This window comes from Callorhinus ursinus, unplaced genomic scaffold, assembly GCF_003265705.2.
Source record: "Callorhinus ursinus isolate GAN/ISIS: 27379988/994484 unplaced genomic scaffold, GSC_fseal_2.0 scaffold8, whole genome shotgun sequence".
NCBI classification, from domain to species: Eukaryota; Metazoa; Chordata; class Mammalia; order Carnivora; family Otariidae; genus Callorhinus; species Callorhinus ursinus.
In genome coordinates, this window is record NW_027397070.1 from 26,358,976 (window position 1) to 26,371,222 (window position 12,247).

Genomic DNA, 12,247 nt, shown 5'->3' on the forward strand with positions numbered 1-12,247 from the left:
ATATCTCATGAGTCTTTTCATGCATTTAAGCATTTAAATGATCTGTGTAGTCAAGAATTTAAAGTAAAGCGTGTTCTTCAAAACTCACTATAGTATATAAGTAGGATTTGTGAGGCAGCTTTGAGTGGTTTCTGGCTGTGGACAGTATTTGATCATGCATCCTTCTTGGAGCAGTCCATTCACCAGGGAGCTCTAGGATCCCTACTGCATGGGGAATCTTCATAGAAGTTCTATGCTGGGGTCTTCATTGTCAAGCCAGCCAAGTTCATCTATATGCACAGAGGTCAATTTATTGACAGAGCTTGACAAATACTGCATTTTATATTGCATTTCCTCTCTCTCTCTCTCTCTCTCTCCCCTCCCTCCCTCTCTTCCCTTTCATTCCCTCCTTCTTCTCTTGCTCTGGTGCTTTCTTGCTCTATAATGTTAAGCCTTGCATTATTTTCCTTCTGAGATACATAGGGCTGCTTTTTTATACCCATAGAACAAGTGGCAATGCAGGTCATCCATGTAATCTTTAAACTTTACCTTGTAAAATGGGAATGTGTACCTTCTACTCTCCATTCAAACTGTGTTTAAAGACTGGGGTGGAACTTTCTGAGGGTGTTCAATCCTCCTTCTTCCTTTGGTAATCAAGGCATGGGAAGCATGCCTTAAAGTCCATGTATAGGCGTATGAGCTCATGGACTCTGTAATTAGAAAACTGTGTTCCCATTTTATAACCACTCTTTTTCAGTTACTTCCATGCCCGATATCCACTCAGTAGGGATTTGCTTGTTAGTTCCCTCCTTTTGAAGTTTTCCAATCCTATTACTTCTAGGAATGGGCCCAGCTTGGGTGCCAGATTATAGTGGAGTCAGATTTCAAGTACTTTTTTTGACCAGATACCTGAAGGGCACAAATCTTTCTGTTGATTTCTAGGTCTGCTCACAGGGTTATGCCCAAGCAGTCTGTAGGGGACCTGGATCTTTCTGGCTTCCTAGACTTGAGAAGTGTCCTGTTATTAGCAATGAGTCCGAGTCCTAAAATCTGGGAAAGTGCTCTATGTCTTTCGTGAATAGGTATGAAATGATCAGTTGATGCCTCTGGAGGGTGAGGAGGTTTAATTATTTTCATGATGGCTTATATCAATATTTGATAGCCAGTATACCATGGCTCATTTGATATAAGGAGCATGGTAAGATGGTGGACGCTTTTTAACTATCTAATACTCTGTGAATTTGCCTGCAAGCAAGATCTGTGTCTTATTTCTCCCTGTGTTCACTTAGCATGGTATCTTTTTTATTTTATTTTATTTTATTATGTTACGTTAAATCACCATACATTACATCATTAGTTTTTGATGTAGTGATCCATGATTCATTGTTTGCGTATAACACCCAGTGCTCCATTCAATACGTGCCCTCCTTAATACCCATCACCAGGCTAACCCATCCCCCCACCCCCTCCCCTCTAGAACCCTCAGTTTGTTTCTCAGAGTCCATAGTCTTTCATAGTTCGTCTCCCCCTCCGATTCCCCCCCTTCACTTTTCCCTTCCTACTATCTTTTTTTTTAAACATATAATATATTATTTGTTTCAGAGGTACAGGTCTGTGATTCATCAGTCTTACACAATTCACAGCACTCACCATAGCACATACCCTCCCCAATGTCTATCACCCAGCCACCCCATCCCTCCCACCCCCCACCTCTCTAGCAACCCTCAGTTTGTTTCCTGAGATTAAGAATTCCTCATATCAGTGAGATCATATGATACATGTCTTTCTCTGATTGACTTATTTCACTCAGCATAATACCCTCCAGTTCTACCCATGTCATTGCAAATGGCAAGATTTCGTTTTTTTGATGGCTGCATAATATTCCGTTGTATATATATACCACATCTTCTTTATCGATTCATCTCTTGATGGACATCTTGGCTCTTTCCATAGTTTGACTACTGTGGACATTGTTGCTATAAACATTGGGGTGCACATACCCCTTCGGATCCCTACATTTGTATCTTTGGGGTAAATACCCAGTAGTGCAATTGCTGGGTCATACAGTAGCTCTATTTTCAACTTTTTGAGGAACCTCCATACTGTTTTCCAGAGTAGCTGCACCAGCTTGCATTCCCACCAACAGCAGAGGAGGGTTCCCCTTTCTCCGCATCCTCACCAACATCTGTCGTTTCCTGACTTGTTAATTTTAGCCATTCTGACTGGTGTGAGGTGGTATCTCATTGAAGTTTTGATTTGGATTTCCCTGATGCCGAGCGATGTTGAGCACTTTTTCATATGTCTGTTGGCCATTTGGATGTCTTCTTTGGAAAAATGTCTGTTCATGTCTTCTGCCCATTTTTTGACTGGATTATTTGTTCTTTGGGTGTTGAGTTTGATAAGTTCTTTATAGATTTTGGATACTAGCCCTTCCTATTTTCGGACCACAGTGCTTTGAAACTAGAACTCAATCACAAGAGGAAAGTTGAAAAGAACTCAAATACATGGAGGCTAAAGAGCATCCTACTAAAGAATGAATGGGTCAACCAGGAAATTAAAGAAGAATTTAAAAAATTCATGGGAACAAATGAAAATGAAAACACAACTGTTCAAAATCTTTGGGATGCAGCAAAGGTGGTCCTAAGAGGAAAGTATATAGCAATACAAGCCTTTCTCAAGAAGCATGGTATCTTGACAGCAAGTAGGCACAGAGCAAGTGCTAACTGCCTGAATGAATGCATGCTTTGCTTAATGCTTCATCAATTCTCTTCTAATAAATGCAGTCATTTTTGTAATTAGGGCTCTTAAGTCCTGATGTTGGCGGAGAATTCATTTCCAGGACAAATTCTGCATTTTCTTCATAGTAACATAAGGTCTAACCCATGCATGCTCTTCTGCTTTCCTAGGACCAAGTGGAATGTGGCCCTGGGATGTGGAAATCTTGGTTTCCTGGATATAGGAAAGTTTAGAGGGGAGACTCACATGAAGAACAATGGATAGGGGTCCCGGGGCTACTCCAGAGTCCTGAGATCACTGCTAAAGGTGGCCTGGGAAAATGCTCCTCTTGCCAATCATGGTATGCACTCCAGGGATGGGAATTTGGTGGAATAGAAACAAGAGTAGAAACTCACGCTTACATTCCCTGCTAGACTCTGAAGTTGATCCATAATTGAGATCTGTGGAAAGAAAGAGTAAAGAACCTCTTCCTTCCAGGACCACTTTGAGAAAATATTGAGGTGCCTCTCAGCTACCTCTTCCCTTACTTTCTTTGGTATGTAGTCCAGCCCTCTCACTGTATAGATGAGGAGACTGAGGATCAGAGTGGCTAAGTGATTTCTCAGACCCTATCAGCTACAGGGCTGGATCTTTCCAGGGCTCTCGGCTCTCAGGTGCACCATCGTTCTGTCAACTTCCCACTCCATCCTCCACTGAATTCCATTCTCAGATACGTCCTCTCCTGGCCCCTCTCACCATTATCGTAACTACAGTATGCTGAGCACTCACCATGTTGCAAGCACTGAGCACTAGCCATGTATTTTATTTAATCCTAACACCTTCATAAGGTTGGTCCAGTTATAATCCTCACATCATGAATGAGCCACCTGGAGTTCAGAGAGGTTAAGTAGCTTACCTAGGTTTCCATAGCTAGTGCATATTCCAAAGTTCATGCTCTTAAACACTGTGCCCCACATCCCTGCAAGGGCCTTGACTGGTTCACGGTCTGTGTTCCTATAGAACTCACAGAGCTTGCTTTTTTTCCTACTATCAATAATTCATGTTTAAGTGGAAATAGCCTGTGTATTAGTTTTCTAGGGCCACCATAACAAAGTCCCACATACTGGGTGGCTTAAATAATGGAAATTTATTTTCTCACAGTTCTGGTGGCTAGAAGTCCAAGATCAAGTTGTCAGCAAAGTTGGTTTCTTCTGAGGCTTCTCTTTCTGGCTGACAGATGGCCACCTTCTTCCAGTGTCTTTACCTGATCTTCCCTCTGTACATGTCTGTGTCTTTTTTTTTTTTTTAAGATTTTATTTATTTATTTGACAGGGAGAGTGAGAGCACAAACAGACGGAGTGGCAGGCAGAGGGAGAGGGAGACTCCCCACTGAGTAGAGAGCCCAATGCAGGGCTGGATCCCAGGACCCTGGGATCATGACCTGAGTTGAAGGCAGACGGTCAACCTACTGAACCACCCACCCAGGCACCCCTCATGTCTGTCTTAATTTACTCTTATAATGACACCAGTCACATTGGATTAGGGCCCACCCTACTGACCTCATTTTAACTGAATTCCCTCTTCAAAGACCCAGTCTCTAAGCCCCAGTCACATTTTGAAATATTGAGGGCTAGGACTTCAACATCTGAATTTGGGGGAGGATGGAATTCAGCCCATGATGGCCTGATGTGCTGTCCCTTCCCAGCCTATTTTCATTTTGAGGGAAGACTCTTAGATATATAAATGCTTAAGCCCAAAGCAATAACCTATGGTAGGTGTTTCAAGCACCAGACCAATGCAGTATGTATTCTGTTTAAGGGCAGGTGAGAAGAACACAGATTTTAACTTCACTTTCCATAATATTGGCCTGTCCTGACTTACAGTTAGCTTGAGTGTATGAATTCTCAGATCATTTTAAGGGACTTGAGTTATAAGAAAAACAATTCAAACGGTAGTGCCTGTTCATCAGAACCTCAGTTGACACCATACATTTCTAATGATCATCCCTTTCTGGAAGAATCTGTAACCCTCCCAATTTGATGTCATTAACAGCAATTTTCAAATTCCAGAGGTGTCTCGGGTGAATTCCCAGGGTCAGTGAATGACACGTCCCCAGAGTCATTTACTGTTAGCTTGAGAGCTATTTGCTTGGCGTGCAAATAATTCTCTGGCTCCTGACTGAAGAGAGGCCAATTCTTCTTTCTCAGGAAGGCCCTTGAGTTCTGTTTATGAATCCTCTTTTGTCATAAAATCCAGACACAGACAGCCTCCAGTGGCACTCTGTCTACTTCCTGTGATGAAGTAGACTTGTCAAGGACAGGACCTGTGGACAGTTACTCTAACCGGACGCCGCGCGCTGCCCACCTGGAGCCCCCAGAACCAGGAGTCAGTGAGGAAACGAGGAAGAAGCAGTGTGGCTTACAAAGTATGGGGCCTCCTGCGTTTCTCCTTCCCTGGGTGATGTGGGGCTAACACAGTGGCTCTATTGTTCAAGAAAGACTGAGGTGCCAGGCTCCTGCCCTGAGAAAGAGTAGGAACTTCTCCCCCTCTCTCTTCTTCCTGCGCCCTCCCCCTTCCCCAGCCACCTTGGCATTTGAACCGGCCCTTCAGGTCGAGCCAGTCTGTGCAGATGGCATGCTATTTTATTGGACGTGTCACACCTGTGTCAAAAAGGTGTCTCTTTAGTGACATAAAATGCTGACCGAGGTTTCCTTTTCCCCTCCCGGCACCCATAACGCCCTGGCTTTATTTTTCCTTGAAGAGTAGCTGGGTTAAAGCTTATTCTAATTTAAACCAAGCCACATGATGGCAGAACATTAAAAAGGAAACCCCCATCCTTGGTATCTCTTCCCAGCTCTTCTGTGACTTGCTGTGTGAGCAACGTGAGCTGCCGGCCTTGCTGAGCCTCATCCTTCCGTAAAATCACGTCTCCTTTCTCTTAGAGCTCTGCCTCGAACCAGAAACAACGAAACAGTGCGCGGCGAGTGGCCAGGCTCAGGATCTGTGAGACCCAGCAGTGTTCCAGGGCTGTTTGTCAGGGACTGAGGGCTGATTCATTCCGCCTCTGGGGCAGGCTGAGGGGGCAGAGGCACCACTCGCTGCGCTGCGTGCTTGGAGGCTCCCTTCCAGAGCACCCTCCTTGGGACAAGTCTGGGCTTCACCCCGAGTGCTCATGAAAGCAGGTCAGAGCCTGAGAGAGAGGGTGGGCGCGGGAGGAGGGGAGGCTCCCACATTTGTTTTTGATCCTCACAACACACCAGATGGACTTAGGATAACTGAGGCTCTGTGAGCGAACATTCTTGTCGGGAGGCCAAAGAGGACAACGCCAGAACCACTCTGTGCCAGATTGTGTGGAAGGGTGATGCTTCCCCTCAGAGGTTGGGAGCCTGAGGGCCTGCTCTCCGCTCCAGGGAGAGGCAGAGGTGGTGCAGAAAGCTCCAGCATTTCCTCGTTTTGTTCATAGCTCTCAGGCACCTTGGCTAGGAAAAAATCATCCAGTTCTTCTCTTCCCTCCCTCCCACCACCCTCCCTTTCTTCCTTTCTCTCTCTCACTTTCAAAAAAGCATTCATCTTCTCTTTTCAAAGCCATCACAAAAATGTTTATTGTTTTTAAATAAGAGGGTGAAACCACGGTGAAGAAGTTGGGTTCCTGCTTCTCAAAACATCCTTTCTCCAGGACGGTGATGTGTCTCTCGCCTGAATACCCGTGGTCATCTTTGTTGGGTCACCAAGAACTGTTTAATAAACATTATTCAGAACACCTGGGGAGATACAGGTTTTTAATGTTACATATTGCTCTGTATACTTGAGAACTCTATTCTGTGGCCTAGACATTTCTTACGCACTTACACAGTCACCAATGTCCTATTAGTTTGTAAATAACACGAAATATTTGTTTGTGGAGTCGGAAGGGATTTTTATATGATTCATAACCATCTGGTTATATAGCAGGAAATGAGGGGTTTGTCAAATTTCTCTTTCTTTTTTTTTTTTTCCCCTGAAGAAGTTAAACATGTGTTCCGTGGCCTACAACCTGTGAGAGGTCTTGTACTATTTATCGTTGTAATCCGTGGGCTTGCGGGGCGTGTGTTGCCGGGGGGCTCGTGGCTGCTGAACACAGCTGCCTGAAGTTAATGATTCAGGAGCCACCATCTGCACTGAGTTCTGTCTCCGCGTACAGCACGCAGACACATCCAGGGGCAAAGGCAGCGCTCAGGCTCACAAATCAACATCCTGCTCGCCAGAAAACTTTCCAGGTTGAAGGTCCAGCTTTCTGAATTTTAAAAGTTCAGGTGAGTCATGAGAATCTTGCACTGGGGGAATCTGTAGGCCAAGTTAGTCAGCCAGCCCATGTGACAAGTTGGACACTAATATGTGACTTGGCAAGCTCCAAGGGTCTTACTAATCAGCTCCAACCACCTCCCTTTTTTATATGCAAATCCAGTTTCCAGTTATAGTTGTGCTGAAGTGGCTATTACATGTTCCTGTAGCGAAGGCGAAGTGTTAAGCCACATCATGTGTAGAGCTAGGAGATTCGCGTGGTTCTAGGTGTAGGACATCAGGAAGGAAACTAAGCAAAAATAGAGTTCCAAGCAAAGGATGGGGTGCACACATCCTGGAGAGAGTGCCCCCATCACAGGGCACAACTGCAGGCCACCCCCTTTTTAAGAGTATCTGTGGCTTCTGCCATAGGTGGGGAGGTAAGCATTAGGATTAACAAGTTCGTTCAGATGCCTCCCCCCAGCCCCACAATATCATAGGCAGGTTCAGACCTAGAGCCTGAGACAAGAGATGTGAAGTTTTCAGAAATTTTGAAATACTTGCAAAGTATATGTTGTATGCAGTGATGATTTGTAAGGGGAGAAAAACAACTTTTACATAGTAATCTTTTTTTTTTTTTTTGCCTTTCTTCTAAAGTAAAGGGCATAAGTGCATTGTACTTTGTAACTTGCTTTGCTAGTAAATTGGTTATGTTTGATACATTTAAAAGTGTGAAGTCCTGGGAGAAAGTTTGGAAGCATTTGAGCATGGAATTTTTTTCTAGGCTGAAAAGGGGCAAATGACCTAGGAGAAAGTTGTATGTGTACAGGGAGACATCCAACAAGAATTCTAAAGATGAGGATTTTCTCTCAGCTTTAGAACTGATTAGGTGTGGGGGCACCTGGGTGGCTCAGTCGTTAAGCGTCTGCTTTCAGCTCAGGTCATGGTCGCGGGGTCCTGGGATCGAGCCCCGCATCGGGCTCCCTGCTCGGCGGGAAGCCTGCTTCTCCCTCTCCCACTCCCCCTGCTTGTGTTCCCTCTCTCGCTGTGTCTCTGTCAAATAAATAAATAAATCTTAAAAAAAAAAAAAAGAACTGATTAGTTTTTGAATCTTGAATCTTTTGTATCTTGAAACTGGTAATTTTGAATCTTTGGTCTGTTTTCTTGCTCATGACGTGGAGATGTTGGTACTTATGTCTAAATTATCGGGGCCATCCAGAGATAAGAAGAACAATCAATCTGTGTTCCTCCACCCAGGATCCCCTCCCATGCACACCAGCAGAAGTGGGTGTTCATTTCTGTGCACATTGCCCCAAGGTAGGAGTCATGGTCTGTAGACAAGGCAGAACTAATTTTCTTTAGTTCTATTCCTGGTGGTGGAGTGCTCTTAGCAACTTATGCAAGAATGCTAGATACGCATTAATAGACAATTTCTCCAAGAACATCTTCTCATCATCTATATATCAAAGACACATTAATATCATGAACAATGTCAATTAAAATGGCCAATATTTATAAACTGAGCAAATTGTATATCTTTTTTGCACATTTACTCACTAGGGGTTCTTAGATTATTAAAAGGACACTAAAAAAATCTCTGATTTTGGAAGAAGAAACAATGATGGACCTAGCTTACACTTTTCTAGTTTCAAAAAGTTCCATCTGATATGCTAATAATTCTCTCTGAAGACAGCAACTGGAAGATTGGGAATAAAAGTCCCAATCAGGAACAATGGACCCCAAAACCTTCTCACTGGTCTCTAGGCTTTCCTGACTCTAAACCATCCTACCCACTGCTGCCTAAGAGGATGCCCCAAACCTAGGTCTGCTCATGCCCCAGCTTTGGGTCAGGTTCTGTTGCCCACACATTTGCTTGTCCCCACCCCAAACAGGCACACCCTTGACTCAGTGCAGACTGCTCATTGCTCCCTGGGCAAGCCCCTTTCCGATGTGTCTGCCCTTGCTCATGTGCTTTTTGTCTGCTGATGCCCTGGCCCCAGCTCTGCTCTTGGAAACCTTACCGTTCCTTAATTCCGAGTCAGAATTAACTGCCCCCTCTTCTGCCTTCCTTGCACGTCATTGAAGAGCTTCCTTCTGTAATTGTCATAATTGTGTTAATATCAACCTTCTTTGTGCATTTCCCACACCAGTGTGTGGGGCTGCCGCTTTGAGGAATTATTTACTCTTTCATCCCTCGCAGTTACTTGAAAATAGTGCTCAGTAAACGTTCAGTCTACTCTGTAGTAGACATTAGCCACCATCTGGATGTACTAAACCTTTCAGAATAGGTACATTTATGTCTGGTGAAATCTCAGTAATCTAGATTAAAAATTGAGATACTAGTCTGAGTTAGAAATATACCTGATCATTAGAATATTGTTTCTAAAGTATGACTTTATTCTTTTTGAGTACCTGCAGTTTCCAGAGTTAGGCTGTGAAGTGTTGTTTCTCCTTGAACTGATTCTGATGAACAATTTGAAATAATGCTATCACGATAGCCTTAACAGGGCCCCCCGCCCCTGCCACGTGCTTTAAATCCAGTCCAGTTATCGATATCTAACTAGGTGGTCCCAAAGCGTTTATCTACCTAAGAGAACTGTTTTCTTAGAATTTTTATTCCAATTCTACTTATATTGATTGATTGATTCTCCCAGAATAAACTTTAGCCCAGCTCTTGTCAAAATTAGTAAAATTGTTGAATCAACTTAGGTGGAGTTGAGAGGTTTTATCGCATAAGGCAAAATACAGGGGAATAAGAAAGAGTTGAATTTGGCTTTTTCTTTTTATGCTTCAAATGTTCAGGGAATGTTGCTCTGTTGAGTTAGCAATTATTTCTTGATTATAGACCATTAGTAATTCGAACAGATTTACCAAGGGTTTGCAATTTTATGCTAGTTTCAGGTAATAGTGATATATCTAATAAGTACTTTGTTTCAGTAAAATAAAAATGATATTTTAGAATTAGGGTATAAATGGATAGCTATTTTATTATTAATCTATTTTTCCATGCTAATTAGTAACCAGAATTTAGTCATTTGCTGAAGCCAGCTTATATAAAACATATAAAGTAGATGTCTGTATTTTATAAGTGCTGGTACATATATAGCTAATAACAACCAACATTTAATGACTGCCTTCTGTGTGCCAGGCACTATTCTGTCTTACATTTATTAACTCACTTAATTCTGTGAGATCATTTGATTCCTGTAGAATTTAGGAGACATGAGAGAGAGATCATTTTGCTTAGAGAGGAAGTAACAGGCACCGAAAGCTTGAGCAACCTGCCTGAGGTCACACAGCTGGTAGGTGGTAGATTCAGGGTACTAAGATGGTGCTGTCTACAGGTGGGGACTGAGTGAAGCTCAGCAAGAGATAAAACAGAAAACTCAGTTTATGTCTCACGGTGTTGTGGTCTAACAGAGAACTGAGACATATGCACAAAGTTCCAAGGGATGAAGGATACAGAAGACAATAGAGGGATTCCAGTAAAGACTGATGGAGGTCAGCAGAGGAAGCCATTGTTGCTGGTGGGGAGCTGAGGAAGACTGCCAGGAGGAAGTGGCACATTGGCCATGTTGTCCAGCAAGAAGGGATTTCAGCGTGTGGAGACAGTGGTGTGAAGGGAACAGGGAGAGCGGTGGCCCGATGTCACAAGTCTGGTGCAAGCCCTGAGACTCCAAAGTGAAACCCTGTGTGTGTGGGCAAGAGTAATGTGAGATTTAAGACGTACCAACTTCTGGTTATAAAATCAGTAAGTTGTGGGGATGAAAAGTACAGCACAGGAAATAGAGTTGATAATATTGTAATAACTTTGTATGGTGACTAGATTGTAACTCGACTTCTGTGGTGAGCATGAAATAATGTATAGAATGGTCAAGTCACTATGCTGTATACCTGAAACTAATATAATATGTCAACTATATTTTAATTTAAAAAAAAAACAGGGTAATGTGGGGCACCTGGGTGGCTCAGTCGGTTAAGTGTCTGCCTTTGGCTCAGGTCATGATCTCAGGGTGCTGGGATCGAGTCCTGAGTCAGGCTCCCTGCTCAGCTGGGAGTCTGCTTTGCCCTCTCCCTCTGCCCCTCCCCCAGCTCGTGCTCACTCTCTCTCTCAAATAAATAAATAAAATCCTTAAAAAACAAAAAACAGAGTGATGTGACATTAAGGTTAGAAAGGCACTTGGGTCCACGCTGTGGAAAGCTTTTAATGCCCACATAAGCAATTTGTGCTTTCCTGGGGAGGAAATGGGGAGCTGAGGAGGGTGTTGGAGCAGGAAACCAACACACAAGAGCAGTTTTTTAAAAAGATAACTCTGGCTGCTACTTTAAGGGTAGACTGAAACACAGAAAGGCCAGAAGCTGGGATAGGTGTGAGGAAGTGTCACAGTGGCTTGGGAAGAGTTAGGGATGGATTGTGGGGACAGATGAAGGAAGAGCAGGGAGGCGTGACAGCAGAGTGGGAAACTGGGGCTTTTGAAACCCACCTGGGTTTGGTACTGGCACCCTCACTCTCTAGTTGTGTGTCCTTGGGTGACTTCTTTCCCTTCTCTGAGGTAAAAATGGGGGTCATAAGCCCTGCCTCCTGACGCCCTTGTGAGGTCATGTGTGTAAGGCCCTTGGCACCGTGTGTGTACGTACAGCCGACCCTCAGGATAGCCACTGAGGAGGCTGTCATGACTGTTGCTGCTCCTGATGCTTGCTCGGGGGGAGAGGGGACCCTCAAAGCCGTCTCTATAGTCTCAACTCTCTCCGAAAGGAAGAGTAGGGTGCCTTGAACAGAAATAAACACAGAAGCCGGAGCAAACCTGAGGAAGGAAAGAGGAGCTCAGTGTTTTATAAGGGACAGGAAGGTTGTCCTTTTCAGGACACACGGAGCTCTGGAGGGAGATTGGGCAGGAGCCTGGGATCAGAGAGTCACCTAATAAGGGACAATGTTGAACTCCTCTCAGGAGGGCAGGTGTGGGGCATCCCCACCTGCAGCACAACTCTGCAGGCCCATGGGCAAGGTCTGTGCACCCAGGTGGGCCACAGCTGTGGATAGCCTTGATTGGTATTTTGCAGCAGAGTTGGAGTCCCACGTCATTCTGGATAAACCACTGTATGTGGACAGAGACAACTGGATGTGGTTAACGTAACAAGACTTTTCCCTACATAGTTGCTTCGGGGGCTTGGAAGATGACCTAGAGTGGGAAATGTTACAAATTCTTCCCTACATCCACAGGAAAGAAAATGTTACCATGCCCCTTCTTGGATGTTGTTTACCCAGGAAACAACAGAGTTTTTAAAGTGGTAC

At 44.1% G+C, this 12,247-nt stretch overlaps 1 long non-coding RNA gene across 1 annotated transcript; it reads right to left on the reverse strand.

The window, feature by feature from the left end:
- Positions 1–6,293: 6,293 nt before the first annotated feature.
- Positions 6,294–11,483, reverse strand: LOC141373164 (uncharacterized). Its single transcript, XR_012378865.1, has 3 exons — positions 11,439–11,483; positions 8,976–9,048; positions 6,294–6,455 (listed from the first exon to the last, which is right to left on the reverse strand). It is a non-coding gene; the product is annotated as an uncharacterized lncRNA (long non-coding RNA).
- Between the last annotated feature and the right edge of the window lie 764 nt (positions 11,484–12,247).